Here is a 14,316-nt window from a genome sequence, read left to right on the forward strand (position 1 = left end):
CCGATCTGAATTAAGTGATTCGCGATTCGCGCTTGGAAGTCCTGATCTGAATCAAGTGATTCGCGATGAATGGCTTTGAAGACCCGATCTGAATCAAGTGATTCGCGATTCACGCTTTGAAGTCCCGACCTGAATCAATATTCGCGATACGCGCTTTGAAGTCTATGGAAGGCCAAGAGGGTCAAATTCACGTGAATTTTAACGCGTCAACAACACGTTAAATACGTGTATTTCACACGTAAACAACACGTATTTAACGCGTTAAATACGTGTTGTTTACGTGTTAAAAATCAGCGCGTATTTAACGTGTATTTCACGTGTTAAATACACGTTAAATACACGTGAAATACAGTGAAGTACGCGTTAAAAATCAGTTTGAACGGGTCAATGTCATTGGCTGCTGAGGACTTGGGTCAAACCACTTCTGTGAGCTTAGAGGGGTGTACCATTCATAAACAGGCAACCACCATTTAACATGCTATAGATCAGCTTATTCAACCTTATTATTTAGTCTTTTTTTCTTTTCTTTTTTTATATAGCCTATAGAAATAATATATTTAAGTTTCAGTTATATGGAAAATTTATTTTTTACCACTCATGCCTTTTTGTAAATAAACACTTTAGTGGATATTTTAGCTTTAATAGTGGTCACTCTTAAAGGGTTAAAAGTAAAGCAACAAATCTGTTTTATGGATGGTAACTGTAAAATTATTACTGAAATATAATTAGTAATTACTGATTATAAGGTACTGATGCTAGCCTACAAGACGACCACTGGCACGGCACCAACTTACCTAAACTCATTGGTTAAATCGTATGTGCCCTCCAGAAGTTTGCGCTCTGCAAGTGATCGACGCCTTGTGGTACCATCCCAAAGAAGTTCAAAATCACTCTCACGGACCTTTTCCTGGACTGTGCCCAGCTGGTGGAATGACCTCCCAATCTCAATTCGTACAGCTGAGTCTTTACTCATTTTCAAGAAACAGCTAAAGACTCATCTTTTCGCCTGCACTTAACCAACTAACACTAGCACTTTTCCTTTTCTAAAACCTACCTATGCGTTTTATACTAGACTAACTGAGACTTGTCATGGCACTTGTATACTGTTGTTGTTCTCTTGTTGACCTGACTGCTTCTATTGTTCTCATTTGTAAGTCGCTTTGGATAAAAGCGTCTGCTAAATGATTAAATGTAATGTAAATGTAAATTAGTTACACTACTAGTTAATGCAAAAGTAATATAATTAAAATAACTAAATTACTAGTAACTACTTACTTATGCACTAATCAGACAATCAGTAATTAGGTACACAGGTGATGTTATAAGACATAAGCATTTAAGACTTTCAGGATTAAAATGAGAGCTTGTACTAGGGTCAGGACAACAGAAGTATTCTACTGCTACCACCATACCACCGTGAGCCCCCCCAACCCCCCATCGCATCAATATTACTAATCATATTTTTCAAACTGCTGAAATAAAATCAACAAAGAATAGATGTCCTTTGAAATCTTAGAGTCTGAGCATTAGAATGCATATAGCATGTTGATCAACTCCAAAATATTGCCAAGTTATTTGCTGAGAAAAATAATAATAATAATTTTGCCGTGTACTCTAATATTTATAAAAAATATCACACAACTCGGATATTCATGTGCCATATGTCATCTGAAAGGTCTCATGAAGTAGAATAAAACAACAGGGTTCTAGGCTAATTTTTTGCACTTGTTACACTAGTGCGCCTAACTTTTTTCTTACAAGTCCACTTTTTTTAAATCGCAGTCCATATAAACAATATTGACAATCTGGTCAACATAATGTTCTTTATTTGAAGCACAATTCTACAAGAAAGGTAACTTACTGAAAAGTTTTGGTGCTTAAAGTGTTTCACTGAGGTGAAATTTAAACTTAAAACATCTTAAGATATATGAAATAAAAATAAAATCTAAATTAAGGGTTTTAAGGGCTTCAAACTGAACATCTCATGGCTCAATGTCTTATGGACTATCCTCCACTGCAGTCACATGCCCCTCGGATGGCCAACTCCTGTAGTTTGGCCTTCTTGATCTTTAGCATTGGCTTATCCAGCTGGCCACACTCTCTCTAGCATCAAAATCTTCCAGACTTGGCCCTCTACACTGATTCTTATCAGATCTTCACTGTGTCTGAAAAAATGGGGCAAATCAGACAAACCTATCTGATTTGAACTGGTGAACAGTCCCTAAACAGCTTGTACTTTGGATTGGATCAGCTATTAAAATAGTTCAGTTTTGTATGTAATTGCAAAGTGATTATATTTTGTTAATATAATATATTTTATTAAGTTAAGTTAGAAAAGCCTTTGGAGCATTTTATGTTTGTTAAATATAAGTTTTAAGTTTTTTTAAGTAACAACCAAGCTGCCAGTGGCAGACAGTGAGCCTATGTTTGATCAATTTAGCCTTCTCAAATCATCACGACTTACCTAAAATAAAATCTATAGATATAAAACAGTTGAAGCATATGACAATGTTTAAACGTTAGACCCAGATAAATGTAAGCTATATCCAATAGTTTGTGAGGAGATGCTTCAGGACAGGGAGACGGCAACATGATCACTTGCATTTTTCCGTGGATATGCCTCATTTTTGCTCATATTGGTAAGAGTAATACATTATTCGTAACTGCACACACAATATCAACAAAACAGTTGCTCGTTCTGCCGTGTTGTCTTTAATAGGAGTACAAAAATTAACCGAAACTCAGTGAAAACATTTTTTCAGTTTTTGTTTTTGATTTGTTTTATTTCGTTAAGTAGTTATTTAAAGCTTATATATATATATATATATATATATATATATATATATATATATATATATACATACAAGCTTTAAATAACTACTTAACTTTTTCAATTCAATTCAATTCAAGTTTATTTGTATAGCGCTTTTTACAATACAAATCGTTACAAAGCAACCTTACAGAAAATTATGTTTCTACAATATTTAGTATATTTAATGAATATTTAACGAAATAAAACAAATCAAAAACAAAAACTCTTTCATTATAATCATAACCCATAAAGATGTACTTATCTCTAAAAGCGCTTCTAATGAGGGGATGACAAGTCGGGATTGCAACTTCATCCTTGTGACAAAGATACAGAAAACACTAGTTTATTAGTAAATAATTAAAATACCTTCTTCTTAAGCCTATTATTTGAAAGCAGAACTGTTCAGCTGCGCTGGTGCGGGACACAAAACACCGTCGAGCCACTCTTTACAGTCGTGGCATCACGGTCTCTTGTTGTTTCCACCAGCGCAGCAAGTTTTTTTTTCATCGCTAATTGATGAATGTCTAAAATATTAAAGTAATAAGAAGTCTAAACAGACTGGAGGCCCGGCCCACATCTGAACAATCGAAGCCCGGCTCAAGGGGGTAAAAAGCCCGTCGGGCTCAGGCTAAAATGCAGGATTCTAGTGTCTGTTGTTGAACCACAGGGAGACCTTCAGAGGCAGAGACTTTTTTTCCCCTTGAATGGCTTGTTGCACCGGTGCGACCTCAGAGTTTTTTTTGTCGCACCATTGAGAAATTTTTTGAGGCTTTGAATAAACTGGAGCAAGTTTTGTACAAGAAGTCAACCCCAGACCGATATAATAATAATAATAATAGGCCTATTGATGTCACCGTTTACTTGTAACTTCATAAAACAAGATTTCAGTGTAAAATTATGCACCAGAATTTTATAGTAGCCTCGATTCTCCTGATTAAAAGAGCCCAAAACTATCTGTCAAATCTGTAATTTATATCTAAAGATTTATAACACACATAAAACTGCACAGAGAGCATGTAGTTTAGCCAAAAATCTATGGTAGCTGTCATGTAGGCTTTTCACTCATAACTTCATGGAAAAAGCATAGGCTATATCATAAAAAAGATACGTCACTATTTGCAGATTAAAAACTGTCGAAACTCACCATAAAACATCATTTAGATCTAAATATATATTTCATAAAGCTATAACACATAGAAAAAAATTAGGTAATGTATCTTAGCAAAAAAAAAAAAAAAAAACACAGAGGTTTCAGTCCCGTGCCGCTTTACCTCTTAACTTCACCAAACATGCATAGATTCCTTTGATCAGACCGAACGATTTCGTTCATAGAGCTGTGACACATGAAAGCAGACTGGCACACTGAGGCTGCAAAGAAAAACAGCTCGATACTTCACGTTTCGTTTTCATTCATAGCTTCAAGAATCATGCATAGATCATTATTTTCAGAAAATTATCCCAATTAAAATGAGCCCAGAGATACTGTAATCCATGGATGAGATCCAAATATATTACTCATATTGCTATAACACATAAAAACCAACAGGCACAGCACAACAAATAACTTTAGTTTCACTTTGTGCTTTTATTAATAACTTCATGAAACATTCATATATCATGCAAAATCAAACGTCATTTTTTTCAGAAAATTCTCCAGATTAAAAGGAGCTCATATTCATCGTAATTTGTTCACTTGATCTAAATATATTACTTACGATATTATCACACACATGAAACCATTCAATTGAGAAAAAAAACAGGTTACGTTTCCATTCATAACTTCATGAAACATGCATAGCTCATGGACAATTTAAATTTCTTTAGATTAAAATGAGCCCAATTATACAATAATCTGTCATTTAGATTTGAAGATATTCGTCATTGAATTATAACAAAAAAAAAACTCCAAATGCGCACACGCTGCAATATTTTCATGGTTTTACCTTTATAACTTCATGATCATGAAACATGCTCTGATTGTGAAAAATGACATATCATTATTTACAGCAGATTCCAGTCCAAAATAAAAACAATCCATTACGATCTTTCATATGTATGTCATGAATCAGTTGGAGAACTCTATTAAACTTTTGACAGAACATAGTGTTACAACCCCTTGGCTCAAGGAGGAGCAACATGAATGGAGAGTCCATACAACATAATCAAATTTGCACAAATATGTATTTTAATCAGAAAACAGACATAACTACATTAAGGTAAAACATAAAAAATATAAAGATACAAAAACACAACATGAAGCCTTGGACTGGAGAGCGTGAGAAAGTCCGCCTGACCACCAAACAGCAAGACCAGCAGAGACCAAGCCCCAATCTCTTCCCTCCCGAGGGTAAGAAACCAGCATCTTATAAGCAGCATGGTTAATCACAATCAACTTTCCACACCTGCATCACAGCACTTAACCTCTGGACACACAAAAAGTGTTACCCCGAGACACCTGCTGGACAAAATAAAGTACTACAGCCCCTTGGATCGTCACGGTAGAATCAGACTATAACTTTTGACTCTCCTTGCTATATTCGTGGAGTTATGAGTTGGTATTTTTGTGTATGGCACTCAGAAATTAACAGTATTTAAATAGTATACTTCGGCGAGTCAAGAGCTAAACAAAAAGTCATGTTTCATTAGAAAATACTGTAACTTTTATAAACTTTATACTATCACCACAAAATTTTAATTAATATTTATTAAAAAATAAATATTTCATAAAACTGCTATTTAAATATATTATTTCTATAGGCTATACAAAAAAAGACTAAATAATAAGGCTGAATAAGCTGATCTATAGCATGTTAAATGGTGGTTGCCTATCTATGAATGGTACACCCCTCTAAGCTCACAGAAGTGGTTTGACCCAAGTCCTCAGCAGCCAATGACATTGACCCGTTCAAACTGATTTTTAACGTGTACTTCACGTGTATTTCACGTGTATTTAACGTGTATTTAACACTGAAATACCCGTTAAATACGCGCTGATTGTTAACACGTAATCAACACGTATTTAACGTGTTAAATACGTGTTGTTTACGTGTGAAATACACGTATTTAACGTGTTGTTGACGCGTTAAAATTCACGTGAATTTGACCCTGTTGGCCTTCCATAGAAGTCCCGATCTGAATCAAGTGATTCGCGATTTAACCTTGAAGTCCCGATCTGAATCAAGTGATTCGCGATTCGCGCTTTGAAGTCCCGATCTGAATCAAGTGATTCGCGATATGCGCTTTGAACGGCTTTGAAGTCCAGATCTGAATCAAGTGATTCGCGATACGCGCTTTGATGTCCCGATCTGAATCAAGTGATTCGCGATATGCGCTTTGAACGGCTTTGAAGTCCCGATCTGAATTAAGTGATTCGCGCTTTGAAGTCCTGATCTGAATCAAGTGATTCGCGATACGCGATCCGATTGGAGCGCTTCGAAACAGTGGATCATTAATGGTTTAACTGATTGGCAGCTTCGGAAAGCTCAGATTCATCCATCACTTAGTAGGCTATGTGCTTTTTAAAATCAATACAAGCGATGTCGAATTTCGAAAATGTGAAAGGCCGTTTTGAACTGGTTTATGAATTGGTAAGTGACTCAATTATCTGTTCTTCCTCTTTTCGTTCTTTCAGCAATGTTTACACGACAGCCAGAGGTGGAAAGTAACGAATTACATTTACTCCGTTACTGTAATTGAGTAGCTTTTTTGTGTACTAATACTTTTTAAAGTAATTTTTTAAATCTGTAATTTTACTTTTACTTAAGTATATTTTGTTTAAAGTATTGTACTTCGCTACATTTTAAAACACATTAATTAGCCTACTGAGTAAAAAAAAAAAAAATCCCTGGAAACTATGTCAGTAAATAATGGGCAGGAGGGCAAGCTGGCGCTAAAATCACAAGAAAGATGCAGACGGTCAAAACAGGCGTTAGTGGTGCAGACACCGCTGAAAACGAAACCCCGTCATATTCTGAAGTTGAACTCGAAGGAAATGAAGTGAACCCCTGGCCATATGTATGCTCTATTATGCAGTGTAAGCTGTACTTGCCTAGGAAGACCAAACTAGCAGCTTATAAAATCTCGACAAGACATCAACCCTTCGCAAGAATGTAGAGGTAAGCTAAGTAATTGCATCGTTGCATTGGTGGTTAAAATGAAGCTTTGACATTTTAGCAAGAGGTTTTGCACAAATTAGCCAAAAAGACAGTAGTGAGGAGTGTGCTATATATATATCGTATGCGATAATATCATATTTTTTGTTTTAATGATGTGCGCGCGCATTTATAGTGCATTCTTTCACTGTGTGATTCAGTCTCCTAAAATGCATTTAGAATGATCACAAAATTGAAGATATAGGGGCAGAAAATTCACATATTTATATAATTTCATATATTAAATCAAAATCACACAAAGAATGCCGTCTTTTCCTCCAAAAATCATAATGAATATATACATACATATATATAACAATTTAGTAAACAAGTTAATTAAGAGACTTCCGTTTTAGACACCATATTGCCTTTTTTAGCTCTATTTCTACAACAGAAAATAATTCCAAACACAGCCACCAAAGCACAGTTTTGCGTCTCTGAGCAACTTGACAGTGTTTCGTTCCTGAATGAATCAACCGTTTAAATGATTCGGTTCAAACATTTAAAGTATCTTTTGATTTTTTTTAAATAATGAATTTCTTATCATTTCAAATGAGTGTTCAACATTTTATGTCTTGTATATCAAAACATTATTCATGCATTTGTAACTGCAGGTTAAATGCATTCTTGTCCTGCACTAAACAGTGTAATACATCTAAATGCCACTTCCAATGAATATTCTGCATTTCCTCTGCATTAAAAGATGAGTTTGTTGATACTGATTTGCCTGGTAACAGCCCAAATGTTTTATTATTCTAAATAACTGATTCCTTTAATTAAAAACAACTAGTTTGAGATTAATAGACCTATCCCAGGTGTGTCAAACTCAGTTCCTGGAGGGCCATAGCCCTGCAGAGTTTAGTTCTAACCCTGCTCCCGCACACATATCATGTAGTTTTCAAATAAACCTAAATGATTAGATTAGCTGGATAAGGTGTGTTTAATTAAGGTTATATCTAAACTGTGCAGGACTGTGGCCCTCCAGGAACTGAGTTTGACACCCTTGGCCTGTCCCATTTTTGACTCCCTCCTACTGTTAAAATGTAACGAAGTAATTTTTACTCTGAGTAAATTTTAAATGAGCTACTTTTTACTTTTACTTGAGTTGATTTTTAGACTGGTACTTTTACTTGTACTTAAGTAAAATTTCATTAATGTAATGGTACTTTTACTTGAGTAGAATATTTTTGTACTCTTTCCACCTCTATACGACACAGTCAATATTACTACTGGCTTAGCTCTTAATGAGATTAACTGAAATAAGCGAAAAAAGTATGATGTTTACAAATAAATACGAACATATTTAGGTGAGCTAATAATGAAACACCATTAATATGACTTTGACGAACTTCAGTTGGTGACAGTTTAATAAGAAATCAGTAGGAAATCATCCAGTCACTTCATATCAATATGTAAAATTGTTGTTGCAATGTGTTGGTGCACAAAATTAGTGCTAAAAATTAATAAATACGTTACTTGTATAAAATTTAATTGTACGTCTTGTGTTCTCATTGCATTTACATGCATTTACACAGCTTTATCCACTAGATGTCATCAGTGTATTGAGTTTCTTTTGGCATTTACAGCTAGTCAACGGGTTATTAATAACGGGCTCATTTTTATAATTTCATAACATATATACTTTATAGAAAACATTATTATTTCTATTAATAAGAATCATATCAGTAGTAGAAATTAGTAATTTCTAATTTCGACTTCTGATTTATCAAATGAGGACTTTTAGCACCAAGTCTTGAGACTTGTATTATGGAAAGCACCATGAACCGGAAGTCAGCCACTGTTTGTATCTGGTATGTTTACTTCATGGTTTACTTCAGCCGCTGCTGAATCCACGTGAATACAAGTAAGTCTTTGAGTTTAATTACTTTTAAATTATAATTCTATGTGAATTTTTTTTATGTTAATGAAGTGGATAGATGGCAATTCGTGCATGAAATTATTTATTTCATGATTAAAATATGGTTAGATTTGATCGTTTAATTTATTTAATGTTTATTCGCATGTCAGAATCAGAATGAGCTTTATTGCCAGGTATGTTCACATATACGAGGAATTTGTTTTCGTGACAGAAGCTCCGCAGTGCAACATAAGAGCGACCAAAAAACACAATAAGGAATAAAAAAAAAAATAATAATAATAAGTAAATATTATATAATAAATAAATTAATTAATAATAAATAAATAAGTGTATATAAATATAAATAGTGTAGTGTGTTCCACAGTTATTATCAGCTGTTCAAGCTGTCTTAGCATAATTTATTTTTTATATAACAATTTGATGCGCTTAAATCTATACATATAATGTTAATTACATAAAAATTCAATTTTTTTAATCAATTCTTCATGTTGCAACATAAAATTTAGAGATTTGTTTTGGATAAAATTTTTGTCTACTAGATATGATTTGGTTGTTACAGAGGACTTGAATCAACTCCACTGCACATTTTATGTTTATATTTTCCATATCTAATATTCTGCTTGATTATAGCATGATGTCAGATTGGCTTTTGTTCATATATATATATATATATATATATATATATATATATTGTGACGGGAGGAGCACACGACAGACAAAGTGGGCGTGGCGTCAGGCCTCGGAGAGGCTTTTATTAACAGAAAATAAAATAAAACAGGGGGATAAAAGGTGGCCAAAGGGGAAGAGGGTCCAAATCAGGGAATCTGGTGTCCTCGTCGTGCTGCAGGGTTCGTGTGGGTCGGGCAGTGTTCATGGAGGAAGGGTCCAGGTAAGGGGTGGAGTCCGGCGGCCGCACGCGCTCCCCTCTTCGGTCCGGGGCGCGAGGGGTGGCGGCTTCCTCTAGCGGCTGCATCACTCTCATTGGCTGCGGCACTTGCAGGGGATGGACTCCTGGCCCGTCGGCCGTGTAAACGGGTGCGGTTCTCATCCGGATCGCGGGTCCGGCAGCTCACGTCTAGTCTAGTGGCACGGGAGTCCCTCAACGCACCCTTCCTGGACCCACGAGGACACCAGTGTGCATGCACAGGGAAGAGACCGGTCTCCCGAGGAGAGGCGCGTTGGGCTTTTAAACAGCGGCGGTGATGAGGCTCCATTCACATCAGGTGTGCCCCATCACACGCCGCCAGCCCTGACTCGTCCAGCGCCCCTCCTCTCACACACCCACTCCAGTCGGGAGCCTGGTGAAGGGCGGCGATTTAGGACGGGGTGCCGGTGACAATCAGGGAGGAGGCAGCTGACTCATCACATTCCCCCTCCCAAGCGACATCCCCGTCATCAGGGCGCCGCCCACACGGGGGTGCTACCATCCTCAACCAGGCTCCAAACGGTCGGAGTGGGCGGGACGGGGATTCCTCTCCGGGCAGTCCTCCCTCTCGCAGCACGCCGGAACAGGGACAGAGAAACCGGGTTTTAGTCGACAGCCTCAACCAACCACAGGGTAAAATGACAATAACAAAGAAGTCACTTACCCTTTTTGTGGCTGGGAGGCTGTCCCCGGTTTTCCTCCGTCCCAGTCCGGGTTCTCGCGAACATTTGCAAGCGAGAGGGAGTGACGCCACTAGACGTTTCCCAACTGCGCTGTCTAGGCTCTGCCTTGCCCCCATTCTCCACCACTGTGAAGGGGTCAAGAAGCACACGACACGAGGATCAAGGTAAGTTCCCTGAAGGATGGATTTTATTGAGGTGGTGTAGGGAAAAATAGCCAACGTGAGGGGTTTCCGGAGGCTCGGCGCCACGCCATTGAGGAGGAGGCGTGGCCCGAGCTCTCATCAGCGTCGCCCTGGAAACAGAGCAGGCACACCTGCACCTGCTCATTACGGGCTGAGCGGTCACAGCTGCAGCCCATCAGGAGCGGGCTTTATAAGCAGCGTCGTCGAACACAGAGGTGAGAGATGTTTCCAGAAGACTCAGCTAACCATTCTCTGTGTTTCCCCTCCAGGCAGCAGCGTGTGACCTCCAGCCCGCCAAGGACACGGACCTCACGGACCCACACAGCACTGCGCACCAAAGGAGGAAGAGAAGGCTGAGCACTGAGCACCGGAAACCCCTCACGTTGGCTATTTTTCCCTACACCACCTCAATAAAATCCACCCTTCAGGGAACTTACCTTGATCCTCGTGTCGTGTGCTTCTTTACCCCGTCACAATATACGTGTATATATATATATATATATATATATATATATATATATATATGTGACGAGCGGGGCGGGGCCGAGGGATGTGGGAACACGAGTGAGGCCGGTGGAGTGATTGGGAAATCCGCTATACCTGCAACCCACCACCGGTCTCGAGTCCCACAGAGGAGATGGAAGGATATAAAACTGGAGCGACGACAGTGAAGGAGGAGAGAGGACCAGGCCTGGGCGTTATTTTAGGTTTAGGTTTCATTTTGTGCGCATCAGTCGTCTGTGAGGGGCTGGTGCGCTGTTTTTTGTTTATTTTTGTTATTAAAGCTTCATTTTGATTGTCCGCCGGTTCCCGCCTCCTTCTTCCGGATGAATACTAAGGGTAATTCATTACAGTGGTGCCGAAGCCCGGGAGAAGGAGGGACTTGCTGCTGAAGATCCCTCGCCGCTGTGGTGAATCCGCGGTGCCATCGAGCAGGCGAGGAGGATGCCGCCATGGACGCTCGAGGCAGTGGACTGGAGCGAGTTGCCGGGGACGGGCGAGCTCGCTGCCAACCGCCCACGATAGGGAGGGGCGGCTGCCGTCCGTGAGGGAGCGGAGGAGTCGGCGCCGTTCGCCAGGGGGCCGGAGCCTGCTGCCTCCGTGAAGGTATCCGGAGGAGCAGGGAACGGGGGACTCCTGCTTGCTGCCCAAAACCGGAGGAGCCGTCGCCGTCGCCGTCCACCGGGCGGCGGAGGGGTGTCGTGCCGTCCGCCGAGGGCCGTCCAGTGCCACCGCCAGGCATCGCGGAGGAGATCGCCCAGCCGGTGGAGGGCCGAGCAGCAGTGCGTCTGGGAACCGGAATTTTTTTTTTTTTCCTCTCTCCCCTCTCTCGTCTCTGTTGCTCCTCCTTCCATCTCCGTTTCTCTCGCCTCGTCTGTCCTACCCCCAGGTTCCCGCAGGTCCCCGTGAGCGGTCCCCCCAGGAGGGAGGGGGGGGGGGGAGTAGAGCGCAGTCTCGAGGGTACCCCCCGGCCTGCGAGGGGCGATGGGGGTATGTGACGAGTGGGGCGGGGCCGAGGGATGTGGGAACACGAGTGAGGCCGGTGGAGTGATTGGGAAATCCGCTACACCTGCGACCCACCACCGGTCTAGAGTCCCACAGAGGAGATGGAAGGATATAAAACTGGAGCGACGACAGTGAAGGAGGAGAGAGGACCAGGCCTGGGCGTTATTTTAGGTTTTGGTTTCATTTTGTGCGCATCAGTCGTCCGTGAGGGGCTGATGCGCTGTTTTGTTTATTTTTGTTATTAAAGCTTCATTTTGATTGTTCGCCGGTTCCCGCCTCCTTCTTCCGGATGAATACTAAGGGTAATTCATTACAATATATATATATATATATATATATATATATATATATATATACACATGTGTATATGTATATGTGTGTGTGTGTGTGTGTTTGTGTGTGTGTGTGTGTGTGTGTGTGTGCGTGTTGGTTCTGAAACAAATGTATAAAAAACTTGAGAAAAAAATGCATAATAGAAACAGTCATGATTTTATTGTGATATGGGTCATGAAATTATACTACCACTTTTTTCATTCTTTTTTACAGTGAAGATCTGATGTGACCTCAGTCCTCGCAGCACAGGTTGGTCACAATGTCATTGAGATGCTGTCAGAAGATGTTAGTGAGACTCTATGGTGGCTCTCTGTCCACTGTGAAGAGCTGCATGTGTTTGAGACGCTACACTAGAGCAGCTCAGAGTCACAGGAGGGTGGTGATCACCGGCATCGGTCTCGTTTCTCCCCTCGGGACAGGAAGTGCTCTGCCATGGCAGCGTCTGATTGGTGGAGAAAGTGGTTTGGTTGCTTTGGACCCAGAGGAGTATAAGACAGTGCCGTGTGAGGTAGCTGCCCGCGTGCTGAGAGGAGAAAAAAATGGAGATTTCAATCAAGAGGTGTTTGTGTCCAAAGGAGAGCTCAACAGCATGTCTCCAGCTACGGTTATGGCCATCGGTGCCGCCCAGCTGGCTCTTGAGGATTGTGGATGGTTTCCCAGAAGCCCTGAGGAGAAGCTGAGCACCGGTGTGGCGGTCGGGATGGGTATGGTGTCTCTGGAGGAAATCGCTCGGACGGTCTCGGCCTTTCAGACACGCGGCTACAGCAAAGTCAGCCCGTTTTTTGTCCCCCGTATCCTGGTCAACATGGCCGCAGGACATATAAGCATCAAACACAAACTCAAGGGTCCCAATCACGCCGTGTCCACAGCATGCACCACAGGAGCTCATGCTGTTGGCGATGCCGCCCGTTTCATCGCTCACGGTGACGCCGAGGTCATGCTCGCTGGTGGGACGGAGGCCTGCATCAGTCCGCTGTCCATCGCAGGGTTCGCTCGTGCTCGGGCTCTCAGCACCAACTGGAACCAGGAGCCCAGACTCGCCTCGCACCCGTTTCATCCAGACAGAGAAGGGTTTGTGATGGGAGAAGGGGCAGCTGTGCTGGTTTTAGAGGAATATGGACATGCCAAGCAGAGAGGTGCACGGGTGTATGCTGAGGTGCTGGGATATGGACTCTCTGGAGATGCCAGCCACATCACGGCTCCAACCGCAGATGGAGACGGAGCCTTTCGGTAATACTGATTTAATAAACACTACACTATTTTGCTTGCATTACAACACAACAGGAATTATATATAACTGTATCTGAAGACAGACAGAGTTATTAACTAAAACTAGAACCATAAAAATAGATTTGCTTTACTTGAAACTAGACAAATGGTATGATGGTGTGTATATATATATATATATAAATATAAATAACTTATTTTAAAGCTTCAGTTAAAGTACTAAAATAACTAAGACTAAATAAACTAAAACTACTAAATAAAGATTAACAAATACTATATAGACAAAAAACTAATAAAACACCAAAAACAATAAAATTAAATTAAAAAAAATTAAAACATAGTTCACAGCGGTACTTTGTAGGTGTTTGAAAAAACTTACTGTGCAAGATGATTTATCATTAATAAAAATGTTAAAACTACCAACTTTTCTATCGCATTTAATTTTCTTTAATATTTACTTAAATTAAGTATATATTTTTAAAAAATGTGTTTAAATTAAATGAGTGATGTCTAGTTTCACCTTGGAAATAAAAAAAGAAAATCCAGTATTTTAGAATAGTTTATCAAAAAAAAAAAAAACTGGTAAAATACTTAAAAATTAAAGAGACTGTGTACAAA

General features: G+C 40.0%; 1 pseudogene; it reads left to right on the forward strand.

The window, feature by feature from the left end:
• Window positions 1–8,811: 8,811 nt before the first annotated feature.
• The window catches only part of LOC132104620 (3-oxoacyl-[acyl-carrier-protein] synthase, mitochondrial-like), a 6,774-nt pseudogene continuing 1,269 nt past the window's right edge, over window positions 8,812–14,316 (forward strand).

Source organism: Carassius carassius, chromosome 25 (assembly GCF_963082965.1).
Source record: "Carassius carassius chromosome 25, fCarCar2.1, whole genome shotgun sequence".
Lineage (NCBI taxonomy): Eukaryota > Metazoa > Chordata > Actinopteri > Cypriniformes > Cyprinidae > Carassius > Carassius carassius.